Raw genomic sequence first — 22,281 nt, forward strand, 5'->3', positions numbered from 1 at the left:
TCAACGTGGGCTTGATAATCTATGCCCAATTAAGTGCTATCAGTTTTTCTAGGCCCCACAGAGAAATGTACAAACATATGAGACAGTCTTATCAACATTGGTCACATGTATGCAACTATACCTCTGTTAAATTTGACTCACTTTTAGGGGATTCAGGAAACATTATTGTGCACCAATTGTCATTTCAGTGAGCACAAGGGTTGGGATAAAAATAGGATCACACATTTCCCCCTTGAGTTTCATATAAATAGTGGAGAAGAAATTACATGGATATAGAAACGGAGCTCATATTAAAAATCCTACACCATGCTGCATCTCACAGCTTTGTAGATGATTCCTGGACCCTACCAGCCTGTTTCAAATTGCACATCTCATATGACTATTCTTATTTTGTGCTTGTAGATACTTTTCATTGTAGTTCCATTTTACCTGTAGCTGGGGGTAACAGCTGCCTCCCTTAGAGAGCTCCCTGGCTTCAAGCAGGGGCAGCTCACTGGCCAGACGGGAGGGGAGAGCATTGATATGGCAGAATAAGGGAACTCTTGAATTTATTTATTTATTTTTTGAGACAGAGACTTGCTCTGTTGTGCAGTGGCGCGATCTCGGCTCACTGCAATCTCTGCCTCCCAAGTTCAAACATTTCTTCAGCCTCAGCCTCCCGAGTAGCTGAGATTACAGGCACGTGCTACCATGCTTGGCTAATTTTTGTATTTTTGGTGGAGACGGTGTTTCGCCGTGTTGGCCAGGCTGATCTCAAACTCCTGACCTCAAGTGATCCACCGCCCACCCCCACCATCCGGGCCTCCCAAAGTGCTGGGATTACAGGTGTGAGCCACCATGCCCAGTGGAACCCCTGGATTTCATGGGTAGGGTTAATATCTGGACCTAGGGTTTAGTTTTGGAAAATACTGGGCTTAGGGTTTAGTTTCTTAGCATCGTCTAAAGAGATTGAAAAGAGAGTAGCAGGGCAGAGCTGAGCAAATCTCCCATTTGTGGTGGGCTTCCCAGCTTAGCTAGGCCTTCATTTCTTATGTAGGGGCATTTTGTTGTTGTAGCTATTTATCTGGTAAGATCATCTGCTATGTGAAAGTTTTATGTTTTGTGTCTAATACATGAGCATCCCCTGCGGGAACAGATCCCCTGCTGTTTTTGAAGGATATGCTGCTGATGACTCTGTGTGTGTGTGTGTGTGTGTGTGTGTGTGTGTGTGTGTGTGTATTTTAACCTCAAATGACAGGGTAATGTGTACATTATGGATTGAATAAAAACTTGAAGAATGTTAATATGGAAGATTAGAATTTGTAATGAAATACAAGGTCATTTGCCATAGAATACTGTAGCTTTCACATTTTTACTTTAAAAATTCCAGTTTACAAGAAACTTTCAAATATAAATAATTGGGAATGTTAGATCCTTGGTAAAAAAATATTCTTTTTGTGCTCCTCTTGGCAGCACATATGCAAAAACAGGAAAGATACAGAGAAGATGAGCATGGCCCTATGCAGGGATGACACGCAAATTTACAAATCATTTTATACTTTTATCTCTATGAAAAGCTTGAAATGTCATTTACCACTTTTCTGGCTGAGGTGGACCAGACATTTTCAGATTTGCCTGTTTTCCCTGTCCTATTTTTGTTGTAGTTTTTTTTTTTTTTTTTTGAATACTGCATTGGTGTTCATAGAAAATAAACTTGGGTAAACCAGAATTCCGTGAGTTTTGTCAGACTTTAATTGTGTTGTATTGCTCTCTTTTTAAACAAGTTAATTCTGAAAAATAATTTAGCGACCTCCCAGTTGTAATTTCTAAATGGCAGTTTGTGTCTGTATATCTCTTCAAGTTAAGCATTTGCTTAAAAGATATTGTTGATGATGTGATGAATGCAGTTTCATGAAACTTGGCAGTTCCCATAAATAATTGAATAACATAAGTTGTACTTACCTCTGTAGTGTCTAGACTACAGAATTACCATGAGTTTATAAAAATCCAGGTTACTGTCTAGACAAATAGAATAGTATTTAAAAATTGTGTTTTCCATGAGATAATGATGAGATTTTTAGCATATAGTATTGGGCCAAGTGGGTGGCTATCCAGAGAAAGGTGAGGTTGGTTCCATATCTCATACCATTCAGATAAATTCCAACTTGATCAGTTAATTTTATATGATTACCAGTGTCGTATTCAAAAGAGTTATGACAAAGAAAGAAGGGAGGGAGAAACGAGAAAGGCAATACAGCAAACGACTAGTCTACCTCAGTTGGAAAAAGCAAAAAATGATATTTTTAAGATGGATTTCAAGATACAAATACATATTTGTGTCTGCATAAAATGCTGAGAAACTAGAAGACATTCCTTTATAACCTTGAGGTAAAAAGGGCTTTTTAGCCCTTTTTAAAAATCCAGCAGCCATTAAAAAAAAATTGATAATAAACATTTATAGAACTTTCCACCTCAAATCCACAAAACATACATTCTTATCAGTACCACATCACACCTACTCTAAAAGTGACTACATAATTGGAAGTAAATCACTACTCAGTAATTGCATAGCATTTCACAGGTTTAAATGAAATATTGGTTGGCTGCTTGTTTGTTATTTTCCTCCCTTATTCCTTCCTATTTCCATTGTTAAGCACAATTATTGGCATAAAAGAGGTTTTCCATACCCATTTTTAGACTGCATTCTAGCCTGGGCAATAAAGCAAGACTCCTGTTCTCTCTCCCTCTTTCTCTTCCTCTTTCTTTCTCTCTTTCATTCTTTTCTTTCTTTCTTTTTTTATCTCTTTTTTCCCCAAAAAACAAAACAAAACAAAATTGATAAATTTGACTAAATTCAAATATTGTATAAGTGATTTAAAAAAATGCCATAAGCAAATTCAAAAGACAAATGACAGAGAAGAAACTATTTGAAATGAACAAAGAGTTAACCTCTATATAAAGAGCTTCTACAAATGAATAAGAAAGTGACATGAAGGCCAAGGTGGACAGATCATTTGAGGTCAGGAGTTTGAGACCAGCCTGGACAACATGGTGAAACCCTGTCTCTACTAAAAATACAAAAAGTAGCTGGGCATGGTAGTGCACGCCTGTAATCCCAGCTACATGGGAGGCTGAGGCAGGAGAATCGCTTGAACCTGGGAGGCAAAGGTTGCAGTGAGCCAAGATTGCGCCACTGCATTCCAACTTGAGCAACAAAGCAAGACTCCATCTCAAAAAAGAAAAAAGAAAAGAAAATGTCTTGGAATACCAATAGCCTAGGCAAAGTATATGAACAGATTATCCTCAGAATAAGAAATACATTGTCTTGGCTGGGAATGGTTGATCACACCTGTAATCCCAGCACTTTGGGAGGCTGAGGCGGGTGGATCAATCATGAGGTCAGGAGTTTGAGACCAGCCTGGCCAACATGATGAAACCCCATCTCTACTAAAGATACAAAGAATTAGCTGGGCATGGTGGTGTGCGCCTATAATCTTATCTACTCAGGAGGCTGAGGCAGGAGAATTGCTTGAACCCGGGAGGTGGAGGTTGTGGTGAGCTGAGATTGCGCCATTACACTCCAGCCTGGGTGATGGGGTGAGACTCCATCTCAAAATAGTAAAAAAATATATATTGTCTTCAAACCTACAAAAAGATCTTCAGATAAGGTAATAACATAATAAGAGAAAGACAAACTGTGTTGAAGTAGTACTTTTAACTTTATCAGATTGGCAAAAATTCTGTGTGAATTTAGACGTTGTTCGACATTGTTGACCACTTGTGGAAACATCAGCACTGTAGTACAGAGTGGCATAACCCTTATGAGGGCCAGTTCGGTCTGTTTTCCTCTATCAAGATTACAAATATACTTTGACCCAGCAGTCTGGCTCTGGCCATTTCTCCTGGAGATGCATCTGAATGTGTATGCAATGACGTATAGAGTAGGTGTTTCATTAGACTATTGTTTGTAATAGAAAAGACTGGAAGCAATTCAAGTACCCATTGGCGAAAGACTGGTTAAATAAACTATGATCCACCTTTACAATGGAATATTGTGCAGCATTTTAAAGAGAGCATGGAAACTCTTCATACACTCATAGGGGAAGATCTCCAAGATACGATATTAAATGAAAAAAAAAAAAAACAAGGTATAGAACCATATATAGTATACTCTCTTTGATGTAGAAAGGAGACAAAATGGGAGTCTATAGTCATATCTGCCTGATCAATGAAGAAACATTGAAAGGATAAACAAAAGGAGCTCGATAAAGGTGGTTACTTTAGTGGGTGGGAGGGGTGGGGGGTTGCGTGGATAAGGATGTGGTCAGCAGGAAGAGGTGGGGGCAGTGCTCTCCATTGTGTACTCCATTGCATTATTTTTGTATTTGAAGCCTGTAAAGTATTACCTATTCAAAACAAAAAATAAGTTACATGTCTTTACAGTTGTATTTCAGTGCCAGTTCAACGTATGTCCAAGGGCCAGAAATACCTTCCCAGAGCTTTGTCATTTCTTGGTGGTACTGTTGAGTGCAGCCTCCTAAGTGGGTCTTCTATTAGCTGTAGTGGTTTATCTACAGCTGTGCTCTCCATTGTGGTAGTCACTGGCCACATCTGGCTTTTGAGCACTTGAAATGTGGCTAGCCTAAATTGAGATGTGTCATACGTGTGCCTGATTGAGAAGACTTAGTTAGTATAAAAGAATATAAGCTATCTCATTTATAATTTAAACAATCTTGATTACATGTTGAATGATAGTAGTTTGGGTTTGAGGGGTTAAAGCATATTATTAAATTAATTTCCCTTGTCTTTTCTTACCTTAAATGTAGCTGCTAGAAAATTTAAAATTACATATGTGGCTTGGCCCTGTGGTTGGCATTTAACTTCTTTTGTGCAGCCCTGATGTAGGCTCCTGTCCACAGTCAGCATGTCTGCCAGAATTACTTGAAAACAACAGAACCTAGATGTGTCATTTCACCGCTTTAAAACCTCTTGCCTCCTACATGCCTGTAAAGACCCTTTATAAATAGTGTCTGAGATCCTTTCTTCCCCCATGCCTCACTTCCCTGCACATACAAACACTGCTTCTCTTTACTCCCTGGACTGCAGGCCACTTCATAAATTTGAGTCTCTGAACACACTGTTCTTTCTGTTTAGAATGTTCTTTCACTTCCATTTTGTTGCCTGGAAAATTCGTACTCATCCTGTAAGCATCGTTCATGTGGCCCCTTTTTTGATGAAGCGTCCCTATTTGCCCATCCTATTTTCTTACAGCATCTGGTAGACCTCTGTGTTCTCACACTCATCCTCAGTACCATGGTTGTCCTTTGAAAGATATTGTCTCCCTCACCAGACTGGGAGCTCCTCAAGGGCAAAGCCCATGCCATGTTTCTTTTTGTATTCTCAGACCTGAAACTGGCAATAAATAAACCCTAAAAGTAAAAAAAACCCTAAAAAGAAGTTGGTTGTATTTGGTTGAGAGTACACCATGCCCAGTTTGCCTTGCTGATGCTTCTGTTTGTCTGATCTATATGTTGAGGAAAGCAGGCTCCAACCTGTCAGTCTTCCTTGATTAAGAATAGGTCTCTTTGGAATGCTCTAGCTTTGAACAGGCCAGCCTCCCTACAAGCAGAAGATTACAAACTGCAGAGATGTCAATAGCACCAAACCCGCAGTGAGTTCTAGTTTTCGGGGCTATGTTGAGACTGTAAGATGGAATTATCTGTGTTCTGTTCAGAGAGCAGAACTCTCCAGGCTGGCAAGGTGCCTGTGTTTGCAGAAGGTAAAGGTAGCAGGTGGCTGCCAGAAGGTGAAAGCATCGGTGGAGCCTGTCCAGCTCCAGGGAGGCAGTGAGCTAGAATAATGAAGTTCCCCACAGTCTGATCTGTGGGAACCTACTTCAGTTACCACCTATGTGGAAAGTTGTTCTTGCTTCTTAATATTCCCCTTGTCCTTCTCTTCTGTTGCGTTAAGCTTTTGTTCTAAAGAGAAATGAAGAATAATAAACAATATCCAAGATACGTGGAGCAAAGATTTTTGGAAGGAAAAATTGGAATTTTGCAAGAAACTTCTCTCCTTAGCAAAGTAGACTGAAAGGACCTGTGTTTGCCCCAAGATTTTAGAAGCATTATTACCAGTGTTCAGCATCTATTTATTTCTTATCTAGAGATCCAGCTCCTTTCATCAGGCAAAGCTTCCTGTGCAGCTGTAATAATCAGCTGAATGAGGAGCCCTTTCTTTAGCAAAATTTTGAGAGCTAGTAGTGTAGTAGAAAGGGCAGTGTCTTCCATGGCTAGAAAAACCAATCTGAACCTAGGACTATCACTACCTAGTAGTGTGGACTTAGCAAGTTACTTCCCGTCTCTCAGCCTCATTATTTAGTAAAATGAGGCTATAAACACCTCCTGGGTTATAGGCATTACAAGAGGTGAATGAATGCAGAGCCTAGCCCTGTGCCTGGTCTATAGTAGGTTCTGGTAAATAGGAGATATAGCTCCACTATGAATATAGATTTTCTTTTGCAGCTGTCTGGTGTTGAATCACCAGGTGTGCATGCCCAAGGCCAGAGAGGAGCATGTCCTTTCCTAACGGCCAGACTGCAGTGAGTTCTCCTCAGCAGCCTCACCGTTCTTCAGAGCCTCACCACCGGCCCAGGGAGAGAGGACAGGAGCAGCTGGGTAAAGGAGTCAGGACACGTGGGTTGGAGAACTGGCTTTGCCATTAGTTAGTCCCATGAGGATTCACTCTGCCTCCTTGGTCCTGTTTGTAAAATGAGGCTGGTGATTATTTCCATCTCTAAAAATGCTATAGTCTGTCACCATAAAGCAACAGAAGTGGGCCCCCAGTGGTTACACTGCTTTGTTTTTAGAAACTGATTCCCTAGGCCAGACTCTTTGAGAATGAACCTGGACATTACTCAACAAGGCTGTGTCATCTCCGAACGCCCTGAACTGGAGGCGGGTTCCCACTTTGAGATTGTGTCCAGAGGCCCAAGTTGTCTTTCGGGGCCCCATTCCCCTCAATCTGCTTTCACATTCTCCTGAGCTCAACCTGGCTCAATTTCTCCCTAGAGAGGCTCACACTTTTTTTTTTTCCTGGGGTTGAGATCTGATCCTTGTCATTCTTTTAACAAGAGATATAGAATAATCGTTTTTAAGAGGAAGATTATCAGCAGGCTGTTTTTAGAAGTGGAGTTTTTGTGCTTGATACAAATGTTTATGAATGTTTGCTTTCTCTTAAGCACTTGAGGTCTGTATAGCCAGCCTTCTCTGCCTTGTTTGCTTCCCTACCTCCCCTGCCTCCCATCTTACTTGACTGCTAGCCTGGGGCAGGCCTGCCATGCATTCTAGATTGAGGTAGATGAACACAGTACTTTGTATGCCTTATGACCAGATAATTCCAGCTGGCAGTAATCAACATTTGGGGCTAATTATCATTATAAGGTAATTTTATTGCTGCCCATAATTGATCTTTTCTTAAAACAATTGTAGCATTTCTTTTGTCACATAATTTAAAATTTTTTTAAAAAATGCTTTTGGCAATAAACTTTTGAAAACAGATTTCCTACACTCAGTTCTTTTTTAAACCAACTTTACAAACTTTAAGTGTGCCTTTATTAATGTGGTGATTTGTCTGCTTTGTAATATTGCATATTCAAAATAAAAAGAACATGGAAGCAGTTCCTTGCTGAAGTGGATGTTAGAAAATCAGCATCTGGTTTGAGTAATGAGTCTTCTGGTGCAAATTTGGCTTCAGCGAGTGGAGCTAATGAAGCTGGCCTCTATTGTTAGGTCAGTGACTTCCCCTCCACTAACTTTTGGTTTCTTTCGGAGAAAGAATTTGGAGGCCAGTAAGGTTTCTTCAGAAAGTTCTTTCCTAGTAGTACTTGTTTTAAGTTACTCTGGGACAGCCACGTATCTGTCACCAGCAGGGGAGAGGTGAAGACACCTCATGATCATAAAATCATAGGTTTGGGACATTTCAAGTATCCTTCGCCACCAGTCAAGCCCTGGAAACGAGCAAAGTGAAAAAAAAAACAGCTCTAGAGTTGGAATGATTGAAAATTAGATGTTGGTATAGCACCGTAATACCCCACAATTCTGGGTCAGGTGTATAGACAGCTGTCCCAAGTCTTGTTTCTACCTCGAACTCAGATGCTTGCAGAAATATAGTTGTACCTGGGAAATGATAATACTGCCCGCAGGGCACAGAGCCACCCCACTTCTCGTGCTGATAACACACATGCACGTGCACATGCGTGCGTGCTGCGTGCACACACACACCCCCAGGAAGTCTCCTGGAAGTAAATACACTGTTTTTGTTACTAAATTTTCTGATCCATGGGTACCTATGCTAATAACAAGTAACAGTACCCTCTAATACTTACAGAGCACTTTCATATTCGTCATCATAAAGTGATTTGGCTTTCAGAAAACCACTTTAAGATGAATAGGGTAGATTTTATTATCCCCTTTTACTGAGGAACTTCTTCAAAGAAGCATTGTGACTTATTCAAGACATAGCTGTCATGTGGTAGAAAGCAATGATATTTTATAAAGGCCTAGTTTTCTATTTTACCATAAAATCAAAGGGAAATGCTTTATTGCATGTTCTTCCTCAATAAAAAGCTCACCAAATGAATGAATAAACAAAGAAACATGAATAAAAATGTAACAAAACTCTAAAGAGAAATGTGGGATTCCCTCTCTGGGGTCCCCTTCCACTCAGTGCGGAAGCTGCTTTCCTCTCCAGGATTTCATGTTTGGGTCCCCTTCCACAATCTTCGTGGAAGCTTTCTCTCTCTCATCTTTTTCTCTCTCCTTTTTCTTTTTCTCTGCCTAAATAAATCACTTTTCTGGAAAAAACAAAAAAAGAGAAATGTCTCCAGTGGTCAGAAAGTAGAAACATGGAAGCAAATGAATATTTTCTGTTTGTTACTTCTGTGCCTGTAACCAGATTTGGCAAGGATGCAGAAAAGCCTGTGGTAGATTTGCAAGAAATATTTATTGAACTTAACTGGATTAGCATTACTTTGCTAAGCAGGAAAACAACAGACGGTCTCTTTATCTATGAATACTTTGATACTCAGGTTGTATCAAGCATAAAATAGGCCAGATTGACTATGAATTCCTTATTTTTCTTCAGCTAGATCTAGTTGTCTCCTGTAGCAGAGTCCTCAGGAAACTCTAAGCCAGAAAATCAGGGTCATCTGTCCATCATTTTGACCAGATTGCAAGCCTTTTCCCACGCCTCATTTTTTTAATTTTAAATTTATTACCAGTAGTAGTCATTACTGCTATCTTCACAAGAATAAGAGGAGAACAAAACTTTTGGATGGAATTAGAAGTCCCTTGCAGGCAAGGCTCCTGGGTTGCTAGCGTGATTTTAAGTGACTGGGGTATCATGCTACCCTGTGGCCAGCCATGTGGGCACATCACCACGTCGTAATCTTCAGGACACTGGGGCAGAAAGCCCCATCCCCTTCACATCTTGGTAACTGAACTCTTACATCTTAGCTGAGAATCCTGGAATTTTTGCTTTTTTTTTTTTTTAACTTTCTTTTGAGATGAAGTCTCACTCTGTCACCCAGGCTGGAATGCAATGGTGTGATCTTGGCTCACTACAACCTCTGCCTTCTGGGTTCAAGCAATTCTCCTGCCTCAGCCTCCCAAGTAGCTGAGATTACAGGCCCACACCACCACACCCAGCTAATTTTTGTATTTTTATTAGAAGTGGGGTTTCACCATGTTCTAGCCAGGCTGGTCTTGAACTTCTAACCTCAGGTGATCTGCCCACCTCAGCCTCCCAAAGTGCTGGGATTACAGGTGTGAGCTACCACACCCAGCCTGAACTTTCTAATTATAATTATTTTCAGTTGATTCTTTTCCTCTTGCCCAGGCTTCTTTTAAGATTTTAACTCTTCAGGAGCCAAATGAATGTTTTCCTTTTTCTTGATTAATGTGTGTGATGTGCAAGTGTTCCTTAAAAAATATCTAGTGTTTTTTTTGTAACCTTTACAGCTTCATTCTGAGTTCTTTTCTGACAACTTCTCGTTAGATACTACAACTTCTCCTTAGATGCTACTACCCTTTTAAATTCACTTAGGCCGTTTAGTTCTCAAATGCCCGTCTGTTTTAGCTTGGCTGATTCTTCACTTGTTGGCCCCGTTTGGCCTTCAGGAGATGAGGCAAGGTGAGGCCCTCCATAATTCCGGTTTCTCAAGGTTAATACTGAACAGGGGTTGGCAGAGTGGGGGATGGAAGGACATTTATTTAGCAGCCTGTTGATAGAGTGAGTCCCAGTTCAGCTGTTCACTAGCTGTATTATCTAGGACAAGTAAGTTAATTTGTACAAACCTTAGTTTCCTTGTGTGTAAAATGAGTTAAATAATAGCCATTTCCCAGTGTTGAGGTGGATTGAGATGGTACAATTGGAAGTACTTTATGGTATTCAATGCTATTGTTATTGCAGATGCTCTTTCATGGGCAGGTGGTTGATATACCTTGAGAGAGCGTTTCTAGGTTATCAGATGAAATATGTAGGCATGGTGGCCTATCAGTTGCTTGAATAAGGAAAAGATAGGCTATTTTTTAAATTTAAATTTTATTTTTCCCCTCTTTATTGAGGTATCACAAATAAGTAAATATATTTACCTTATAAAATGTGATATTTTGATATATGTACACATTGTGGAATGATTAACACAAACCAGCTAATTAACCGACCCATCTCCTCGTTATCTTTGTGTGTGTGTGGTGAGAACATTTAAGATCAACCCTCTCAACAGCTTTCAAGTGTATAAAACAGAATTAACTATAGTAACTGTGCCTATAAATTACATCCCCAGAATTATTCATCTTATAACTGAAAGTTTATTTCCTTTAGCTGATGGCTTCCTATTCCTCCTCCAGCCACCCGCCCCCAGTCTCTGGCAACCACCATTCTAATTCTACCCTCTGTTTCTGTGAATTCGACTTTCTTAGTTCCCACATGTAAGTGAAATCATACGGTATTTGTCTGTGTCTTGACTTTTTCATTTAGAGTAATACCCCCAAGGTTCATTCATATTATTATAAATGGCAAGGTTTCCTTTTTTATGGCCAAATAATTTCCATTGTGTATGAATACCACAATTTTTAAAGTCTGCTTACCCATCAAAGGACACTTAGGTTGTTTCCATGGCTTGGCTATTGTGAATGATGCTTCAGTAAACATGGGAGTGCGGGTATCTCTTTGAGAAACTGGTTTTGTGTTCTTTGGACAAAATCAAAAGTGGGGTTGCTGGATCACACAGTAGTTCTGTTTTTAATATTTTGAGGAACCTTCATACTGTTTTTTTTCCATAGTAGCTGTACCAATTTACATTCCCACCAACAGTGCACAAGGGTTTCATTTTCTCCACAGAGGACAGGCACTGCTTGATCCAGCTGCCTCATGGGATGATCAGATCCATGAGAAACTGAGCAAGTGGACGTTAGAAGAGCAGAGAGAACTGTCAGGGAAGAGTAAAGACAACACGCGTTGTTTTGATTATAGAGAGATGAGCTTGGAAACCAACGGCATGGACCAGCCTGCCACCAAAATGTAATAAAAGGAGCATCATGCTGAGGCTCCTCATTAGAAACTAGGATGCTAATGAACTTAGACTGAATGAATTTGGCATTGCTGGAAAGGGAAACGTGATGATAGGTTGGAAGCTTAATCCAATCAGGGCATTAACTAGGCCTGGATATGACTGTCCCGACTAGGAAAAAGTAATGCCAAGTCCAGTGCCTGGCAGAGCAAGGGTTAAGTAAATACTTGTTGAGTGAATCAGTGGGTACAGTAAAGACAGTGCAGAGAACCAGTTGCACCGTTGAGGTTGTATTCTCACACTGCCCTCTGGAAAAGCCTGTCCTCTGAAGAAGAGAGTTACTGCATTCCACCCCCCCAGGTCAGTGAGCCTCTGTGACCTGGGAAGCTCATTCTTTTAGCCCTGATAGAGCACAAACCTTCTGAGCTCAGGGAAGTGAGGTATGCCTAGGCGTGATGCTGGATCTAAGCCTTTATGCTTATGTCTCTGTTTTCATGTGTAGGCCACCATTTGTTTTAGTTTAATAAATCATCCCTGTGAAAATGCTTTAGGTCCATCGTAGGATCTGTAAAGTGGAACCCATTTGCGTTCTCTGACAGTAAATTACGTTAGGGTTGTGTCTAATGGGAATGGTGTCTCTGTTTATTTCCTTTGAACAATTATAGAATGGCATTTTGTTCTGATAATGTTGTAACCTGTCAGGTCATCATGTCCTCCTTTTGTGTATGTGCCTTGGGTTGATTGTGTTTCACTTAATTTTGCCTTGTTTCTGTTGGTCTGCCATGGCTGCCTCTGGCTTAGACAGCTACAGTGTAATTTTTGGCTTAAGAAGCCAATGGAGACACTAGATCCCTATATTACTGGCTATTTCATGCTGTACATCATGAAACACATCTCCAGTTTAGGTTTCATCAATTTGGAGGGAGAAGCACAGTGAATACAGGAACCAAGAACATTCTCAGCCCCACCGAAGCACTTTACCCTAGGCTGCCTGATACCAAAGTGGACACTGTACCTGGGTGTATTCTCCACAGGTGACTTGCCTCAGCCACTGTATGCTCTAATGTTGCTGTAGGAGGTCATGGTTTTTGAAATACACGAAAGTGCTTCCAGAGACTGGTTAAAAAATTCTGCCCATGATGAGAAATGCGTCAAGATACTACACTCACTAAGTGTTGGAAACGTACTCTAGTGCGATGTTTATGGGTTCGTTGCTGTTTGAGGGACAAATATAAAGCACACCTGTAAAACTGGGAGAATTAGGTGGCAGATTAATTCAATGTTGGCGGCTTGAGTTGTCAAAGTTTAGATGCTTCTGCTGCAATTATCAACTTCTAGTCACTTTGTTCCCTCACATAATACGGAAATAACTGAGGTATAATTTAAATAATTTTCCTGAACTCAAAATCCATCAGGAACTAAGGCAGTCCTGTAACTCTCAGATTTCTCCAGTTCCAGCCTCGTGCTAGCCCACTAGACCATGGCGCCTGCGTGGAAGATGAAAGTGTAAATGTCTGAACCTGTGTTTCCTAAGTCAGTGGAGTGCTGTGTCTCTTGCTTATATGTAGAGTATAGGATTTCATATTAGCGTGCATGGTGCTCACAGCTGAAAGGAGTATTTATATGCAGCCTTCAGAGGTATGCTTGGTATGAAAACCATAAGTGATTTGCCTCGCTGGTTTGTTTAAAATTCTCAAGCATATTGCTGTCCTAACATAGCTTTTATTCACTGCATCTCCTTTACAGTGGAGGGAAATGACCATGTGGTGAATAAAAATAGACTGGACTTGATTCTCATCGCAAGAAAGGCCTCCGATGTTTATGTTAGAGGTGATCCTGTGTTTCTTCTGCTTGGCAGAAGGCTTGGATGTATAATGAGGTATTAACATGTGTCAGATCTTGTGTCTCCCCCGAACTTGGTGTTGTCTTGTAACACTTGAGTTCTATTTATTGAAATGATGACGTGCAGTAATCAGGGCATTGCTGCCCGGCAAGCCAGGTGCACATCTTCGTCAGAGGTTGTTGGGAGAGTGGCTATTGGAACATTAACTCCAGATTTCCTGACTTTTGTGTGATGAGATTATCAAACCCAGTGTGGAGTTAAACCAATATCAAAAGCAAGTGAAAAGAAAAACCATTGCTCTCCGAAAGGAAAAATGCCACATCAGCAATACTAGGGGATTTATTTGTAATCCTTTGGTCTGATATGGATTCACTTACCTTCTCTAGTTTGACTATGATAAATAAAACATTTTAAATGCTGAAGTAAACTGTGAGACAGCATTCACAGTGAATATTGTTCATGTTACCTACTGAAAACCTCCACATATGCTTGAATTGGATCCCAGCAGAACCCATCATGGCTTGCCAGCGTGTCATCCTTAAAACTGTTTCCCATGACATCTCGTTTTTCTTGGGAATATGTTGTTATCCCTGGAAGAGAGTACAAATGCAAAATAGCTTTTTGCTTGTTTGGTTTACTTTTAATGAAGAAAGAAGCCAGAGTTGATGAGGATGAGATGCCGTGTGCTCATCGAGTCACTTACTTACGTAAAGTGAAGAATGAAAGCTTTTCTATAGCTGCTTTGTAATTCTTTCTGGTACACTCTTCCTCTTACTTCTGGGGTAACACAGTCTCAATATAATGATGTGACAGGGGTAAGTGAAGCTTAGTATGTTGCTGACAGGCAAAATCTTACAATTAAGCTGATTAAGTCTTAAATTGGTCAATTTCCAACTTTGATATTAGAGTATTTAGCAGGATATAATTTTATAAGTTGCTGCTTTCTAAAGGAGCCTTAGGGTGTGACGAAGGAAATCCTTTTGTCAAACTAAAAGGTGAACTCAATACAACTGCCTTCCTGTCAACTCTGCGCATTCCTGAAATAGGGCAGGCATTGCTGCTGGGCTCAGGTGTCCCAAGGTACAGCTTTATCCATTCGAAAACCCTTATGTGTTCAGCTAAGTTAGATTAATTTCCTTCCTCACCAGGATTCACAATGCTTTGCAGTTTATCTGCGGTAACTAAATACTAGTTTTGTAAGTAAAAGGTACTGTTATTGACCTCAAAAGGGCCATGGTTCTTTTGAACTTACAGAGAGGAGTTCCCAACAACCATTTCTAACCAAGATGGAATCTGGGTTAGCAAAACTGTTTTTAAGTAGAGTTTTCTACTGGCTAAGAGACTTTTGCATTTAAAGGGGAGTTCTTGTTTGTTTTTTTAACTCTATCATTTCTGTTTGCTGTCTCTAAAAAATACCTGGGCATGTCATAACCCAACGTGCAGTTTTCTGTATCTCCTCGAGTTACTAGCATATTTTAAATACTCTTGGTTTAAAGATGAAGATCTTTAAGCTAAACCCAAGCTGTTGTCTATTGAGAGGTCACACAGAAATCCACCTCGGGTGAAACATGGTTGTATCATCAGGACTAAGCAAAAGTCAAGGGCAGAGTCCTCTACCCTGAGCAGCCTTAGGTTAAGTGGTATAATATTTCTGATGCACAGTAAAGAAAGAATGGGCACTGTTTGCGCTCTTCGGTGATCACAATTAATCTTTTAATCTCCCCTTATCCTTCCCCATGGGAAGACAAAAATGGGAAGATTCAAATAATTATTTATAGGTTAGACCATTCATTGAATGGTCTGTGAACCTAACACTTTCCAGAATCCTAGTGTTCTAAGAATCCTGTTACCAACCTTGGTACTGAAATAAATAAAGTAAGAGAGAGGTGGGGAATCACAGGTCAAGCATGACTAATTAAGGCCACATCTGGCAGGACTGGGACACATCTTCAACAGTGATAATAGTAACACTATCCACTTGTTTATCTAAGTGACAAATTATGGAGTAGTTACATTCACATTCCTTTTTTTGTGGGTTTCTTACATAACTCAGACAGGTAAGAGCAGGCCATTAAATCCTATTTATTTATTCAGGAAATATTTATTGAGTGCCTAGTATTTGCCAGGCCCTGTCCTAGGTACAAAGGATATAATTGGGAACAAAACCATAAAGAAATCCTGTTTTTGTGGAATTTATGTGTTAGCTGTAGGGAGGCCACCACAAATAAATGAAGTAAGTGAAACAAAAGTTATGTTGGGAAATGAAACTGCCATGGAGAAAAGTAAGATAAAGAAAGTGGAGAGGGGGAGCGTGGTGTTGTCACAGTACTACCTAGGGTGGCCTGGGAGTCGCCCCAGGGAGAAGACATTTGAGTAATGACCTGCAGGAAGTGGGAAGGTGGCCAACCGGGAGAGCAGCACTCCAAGAAGAGGGAGCAGCTCGTCTTGGGGGCCTGAGGTGGGAGGCTGCCCGGTGTGCTGGAGGAACCGCAGGGAGGCCAGTGGGGCTGGAGTGAGTGAGAAAGAGCAGGGGGAGACAACGTGGCAGTGGGCACCCACGTAGGCCTATGCAGGGCGTGAGGCATTTGCTCTCTGGGAGATGGGGAGCCACTGGGGCCTTGAGAAGAGGATGACAGGATGGACGAATGGGTACTTTAATAGTGTGACTCTAGCTGCCGTATCTTGAATAGACTGGAGGGGACAAGAGTGGAAGCAGGGGGACTGATGAAGAGGGCATTGCAATGGTCCAGTAACAAGATGATGGTCCCGGACTAGGTGGTAGTTGTGAAGGTGGTGGGAAGTGGTAGAGTTCTGGGTAAATTTTAGAGGTAAGGGCAACAGGTTTGGTTTGGGTATGAGAGAAAGGAAGAAGCCAAGGATGACTCCAGAGTGTTTGACCCAAACGACTGGAAGGATTTGGTCAGCATTCGCTGGGATGGCTGGAGGAAGTTTGGAGGAAGATGGAAATCAGGATCTCTGCTTTGACCAGGTTAAGTTTAAGATGCCTGTTAGATGCTAAATGATCATTTTCAGTGGGCAATTTAAAAAATTATTCTAGAGATGGATCTCACTCTGCTTCCCAGGCTGGAATGCAGTAGCTTTTCAGAGGTATGATCATAGTGCACTATAGCCTCAAACCCCTGGCCTCCAGCCATCCTCCCACCACAGCCACCTAAGTAGCTGGGACTATAGGTACATACCACCATGCCCAGCATCCAGTGGGCAGTTTTTGGTGTTCGTGTCTGGAGTTCAGAAGAGAGGTCAGGACTCAAGGGAATGGTAAGCATTAAAATAATAGACTGGATGAAATCCAGGAAGCAGTAAAGACCAAGAAGGAGGAACCACCAAGGTGGGAGGAAAAGCCAGTAGAGAGTGACCTGGAAGCCAAGAGAGTGTTCCAAGGAGAGGGGCCTGGTCATCTCTAGCAAGTGTTGCCTCTGGGGCAAAAATGGTTACATCAGTCGATCGTAAGCTGAGACCCAAGATAAATGACTCACCAAGGGCCGTGGCTGGGGAATAGCTGGGTTAGGGTCCAAGGTCAAGTTCACTTTCTCTCTGCCATGAGAGTCCTCTGGCTGTTCCTGACCTTTGATTGCTGTTTTATGTCATCATGTGCTTTTGCGTTGGAGGTGGCATTGTAAATGTTTGTACTAGTTCTGATATTTTAGCAGCAGTATCTTATGATTTTGTTTTTTAGAATGTATGAGAATTTTGATTTCTCATATTTTTGTATAACTACGGAATGTATGTATGTTCACTATAGATAAGTTAGGAAAGCAGATAAGCAAAAGGAAAGCTAAGCTGTTGATTGTAGTTAAACCACTCAGAACAACCATGATTACAAATCGGTGTATGTCTGCTCAGACTTTTCCAACCACATATGTAGACACATGTATTTTTTCAAAACATGACTTTGTGCTAAATATTATGTATCTCTCTCCCACCAACAATGTTATAAGTATACATTGTTGTATTTTTTTCTTAAATAGTGCCTAGGTATTTATGCTATGATTTGCAAGGACATGGTGATAAGAAATAGCCTAGGGATTGCCAACGGGAACAAATCCAGAAATCCGAGAGTGATACGGAAATCATTTCTATTCATTGAGCCTTAAGCATGTGCTGGGCGCTATTGCCAGGCATTTTATTCACAATATGTCCTTCAGTTCTCATAATAGTCCCATGAGGTGTAACTGTCACCGTTTCCACTTTTGTAGCAGACGCCCTAAGAGACAGACATTTGCTTGTGGTTACCTTGAGCAAATGTTGGAGCAGGGATGGATTTGGTCCATCTCTCACCCCTTTCTGTGTTTCAGATTTGAGCCCAAGCTAAGATGTCCCTTCAGCTGCCTGCCTCCGCATTGCCCCAGTGGGGCTGGGCAGGCAGGGTGGTGGCACAGGCTGGGAGGGGTTGCTGGCGCCCTGCCGCCCACCCAGGGTGGCTCTACTTCCCAGCCACGCCACTGAGACATGTCTGATGAGGCACCATTTATTTCTCTGTGGTTCATAAGACAATGTGTAGAAAATTAGCATTTTATCCCTCTAGCTGTATTCTGTTAAAAATGCATCTAAATGCATCCCATGTCATATTGATCCCCTTTGAGCTAAGAAAAAAAATGGCATTTCCCTCAAGCAGTTAAATATGTAATATGTATTTGTTTTCTACAGATTCTCCAATACACCAAGCACACACTTAAGATGGGCTTAAACTTTATTTATTTTTGTTTATTTATTTTGAAACGGAGGCTTGCTCTATCACCCAGACCGGAGTGCAGTGGCAGGATCACAGCTCACTGCAGCCTCAAACCTCCTGGGCTCAAGCAGTCCTCCCTCTGCAGCCTCCTGAGTAGCTGGGACTATAGGCATGCATTACCATGCCCAGTTTTTTGTTTGTTTGTTTGTTTGTTTGTTTTTTGTAGAAATGAATCTCATTATGTTGTTGAAGCTGGTCTCAAACTTCTGGCCTGAAGCGATCCTCCCACCTCAGCCTCCCAAAGTGCTGGAATTACAGGCATAGCCGCCATGGCTGGCCAAAACTAAATATGTCAGAACCTTCTGTGATTCCCTTTCAGCCCCTCTTGAGCACCCTAGTCTTGTTAGTCTTGCAGTAGAATCAATATAATGTGTAACATAATATATGTAATAAATAGTACATAACACATAGCATAACTGTGCGTCTGTGACAGAGGTGTGTTTAATATGTGGTATACAGCAAGAGTTAAAATGTTGAAAAGCTGTAGTGGGGAAAAAATCAGATTGTGTTTGAAGTCACAGTTGTGGTGTTATTTACAAAATTAATGTGGCACAATGAGGATAAAAAAGGGTTCCTCCTGTATTTCCAGTGCCTCTGTTGGTATCTGGAATGTTGAAGGAATGCTTATGTTACTAAGTCACTAAACATGTTCCAAAGCAGTTCTGAAAGTGTCAACTTCATACAGCAAATCACTAGGATGTTTTTATCTTTTCAGGTGCTTAGATAACCTGTAAATAATTGCTATCACCAGCTTATTGTCAGATGGAGAGTGTAACCTTTATCCAGAGTGGATGAGTGCTGCTTAAAGTTTTGCTTTGTTTTTTCCAGTTTTTAGCCCAACACAAAATACAGTGTTGACGCACAGATACCTCTAACCTGCTTCTTGGTGCTCCCATGACCACAGACTTGGTCCAGCTATTCTCTGCATTCTTCTTTTCCAGACACACATTTGCTGCTCAGAATTTTGGCAGATTTTTAAAGCAATGCATTTGGATGGTGATCTTGTAATTCTGTTTTCTTTTCCTTTCTTAAACTCCTTTAAGTTTGGGTCTAGAGTGATCAGTGTGTGAAAGCACTTCTGTGATGGGTTAAGTGAAACTGAGCCACTTTGTAGGATACTCATCATGGCGCTCATAGAGCCTTAACATACAGGACCATGAATTAAACTTGCAGAATCACCCTGGCATTGGGAAGCTGTCTGAAAGGTAACTTCCATCCATCTGAAAGTACCTCTTCCTGCTGGTAAGTGGGGACCTCCTCATTTAATAGGGATTTTATCTTGTTATTATATATACATATGTTCTACCTGAACAATCAATAGTCTGAAAAATAAAACTCTTTTGATTTGGATTTGCAGTGGTTTACTTTATACAAGTTTTAGGCAAGCTTAGAGAGATGCTAATCTAAAACCCAGAGTTCGTGTAAGGATTGTGGTTTATAAAAATGCTCTTATGTGTTAGTTTAGAAATTGAGGTTTATAGTTTATTTGGAACTTGATTTATGGACAGAAGTATTACTCTCATGTATTAAGGTTGATGGGTTTCTCTCCCACCCTCTCTTCAGAACTTTCCTCTTTGTCCTTTCTAATAAATTTGGGAATGTGGAACACACTGTCCATGATTCTTCCTTCCAGCATTAGATTTACACTAATTAACAGAAGAAAGCAAGCATCTTTCAAAAACTTGACTTTAAGTACTTGGATATGTATAATCAGAACCATTAAAAAGAACACAATGTTTAGTGCGTCTCTCTTCTCTTAGCGAGCACAGGAACATCTCTTGGCCGCTCCCTGTGTTGAGGCAGGCCAAGTAGAGCTCCAAGTCCTGAAATCTTGGAGACTAAAAGGCTGTATCTTTTTGTAAAAAAGTAAGGACCCCTTTTTGTTCATTAGTTCTGTTTTTGTTGCTGGTTAGCCTTTAAAAATATGTTTAAAAGGTTGGGCATGGTAGCTCACGCCTGTAATCCCAGCACTTTGGGAGGCCAAGGCGGGTGGATCACCTGAGGTTGGGAGTTCGAGAGCAGCCTGATCAACATGGAGAAACCCCATCTCTACCAAAAATACAAAATTAGCCGGGCATGGTGGCGCATGCCTATAATCCCAGCTACTCAGGAGGCTGAGGCAGGAGAATCACTTGAACCCAGGAGGATGAGGTTGCAGTGAGCCGAGATTGCACCATTACACTCCAGCCTGGGCAACAAGAACAAAACTCCATCTCAAAAAAAAATGTTGAAAAGCTGTTCCATCTTGCATACTCCCTCTCCCCCACGTTGGTGAGATTCCAAAGTTTGGAATTTTTAACTTTTCTAAGCTGGAATTTATTAGCTGTAAAAAAAAAAAATTGCTTTTTAGTCTTGCTGGAAGTTGTGAATAGACAGTGAAAATTTCGTTGAATTTTTTTTTGGTCGGCCTGAATACACATTTAAGAAATAAGTCCCAAATGCTAAAGAGCATTGGAATTTGGGATGGAGATATGGCTGAGTGTAGTCATAAGAGACAAGATACTGGGCATTTGGACAAAGTACACTATCCTCTTTGAGAAGAAGAGGAAGGTTTCCATTCCATACTGCAAATAATCCCCACATTATTCTAGGTCATGTTGGCTAATATGTCAGCAATAACAGAAAGTCCCAAGAAAGTGGTGCTGGCATCCCTCAGTCCTAGTCCTGACTTTGCCCTGTTGCTTAGTAGGAAAAGGTAGAGTAGCTCATAGAAGCCTATCATGGCCCTAGAGAGAGGACATTGAATTCAGAACATTTTGCTTTGTTTTACGAATAATTCCAGAGTAGGAGTGGGGCATGATTAGTGGACTTTCCTTTATGGACTTTCTTATTGCACTGGAGCATGGTCATATTTCTATCCTTGGAGTGTTTTCCTGATGGTTGGATGAAATGTTGTGCATGACATGCTTAGCACAGGGCCCCACACGTTGTCAGTACACAGTGTTCGTGGTTACCATTACCACCATCACTACTAATCATCTGTTACCATCAAATGCTGAATTGTGAGTCTAGCATTGATTTATCCTCAGTGGGACACATTGTGAGGCATTCCAGAGTTCAAAAGAACTAGAATCTAGTTGCACTTTAGAGAAAGGAGCCTCTGAAATAAAAAGTGAATACTGTTCCATTGTGAACCAGAATCGACATTCTACCGGGGAGATTATGACTGAGTGGCGTTCATTTAGTGATGCCTCTTGGTGGCTGCTGTGCACCTCCTATGTGCCAGGCACTTGGCTAGGTGCTGAACACATAAAGGTGAAGAAGCCGTACCTGGTCCCTGCACTCAGAAGTGTCTGAGGTTGGGCTGCTCCAATGAGAACTGTAGACTGGTTGCTTACACACAAACATTTGTTTCCCACTGCTCTGAAGGCTGGGGAATCTGAGATCAAGTTGGTGAGGGCCTGCTTCCTGGTTTGTGGATGGCTGTCTTCTTGCTGCGTCCACGTGTGTCAGAGAGAGAAAGAGAAAGAGAAGAAAAGCTCTCTGGTTTCTCTTCTTATGAGGGCACTAATCCCATCCAGAGACCCTCATGACCTACTCATCTCCCAAGGCTTCACTCCAAATATCATCACATTGCTGATTACAGATTCAACACAGGAATTGGGGGCACAGATATTTCAGTCCACAGCAGCAAGCTTAAGGTTTTTGGAGTTTAGAGACAAAATGTTCCATTTTGTGTGCTTCAGTTTCATCATGTGTAAAACTTGGAATTTAATAATAATAGCTACGTTAAGGAGTGGCTTTGAGAGCTTAATGAGTAGCCTGGAGCCAGGCACCCCTTTGCAGAAGTGCACGTGTTCTGGGCTTGGTTAAGCAAGTTGCAGTGTGGCTGCTGGGAGTTGTGGCATTTCTAAGATTTACCTCTTTCCTGTCTTCATCACAATTCTACATGCAAATGACCTCCCAGACTCTAGCAGGCTTGTGGCTGCCACCTTTCATTTTAGCTCCCTGAATCTTCCCCTTCATGCAGCTACCTGAAATCCCACCTCCTCCCAGAGGCCTTGCTGTCTAATTAGCAGACAGCTGTGATTTCTTCTTGCCCCGCCCTTTATACATCCAGCTCCTAGAACTCTCCCATCTTGCTTAGGGACACAATGTCAGTGCATTCACTTAGTTAATGTACCTGCGTTGTTCTGT

The 22,281-nt window shown here is 41.3% G+C and overlaps 1 protein-coding gene and 1 non-coding gene across 2 annotated transcripts in view; both read left to right on the forward strand.

Moving 5' to 3' along the window:
• JAZF1 (JAZF zinc finger 1) overlaps positions 1-22,281 on the forward strand; it is a 342,544-nt gene that overhangs the window by 59,777 nt on the left and 260,486 nt on the right. The window lies entirely within an intron of this gene.
• LOC116557623 lies at positions 1,437-1,542 on the forward strand. The gene has a single exon (XR_004271607.1). It is a non-coding gene; the product is annotated as a U6 spliceosomal RNA (small nuclear RNA).

The sequence above is a fragment of the Sapajus apella genome, unplaced genomic scaffold (genome assembly GCF_009761245.1).
Source record: "Sapajus apella isolate SASKATOON/1434 unplaced genomic scaffold, GSC_monkey_1.0 scaffold19, whole genome shotgun sequence".
NCBI classification, from domain to species: Eukaryota; Metazoa; Chordata; class Mammalia; order Primates; family Cebidae; genus Sapajus; species Sapajus apella.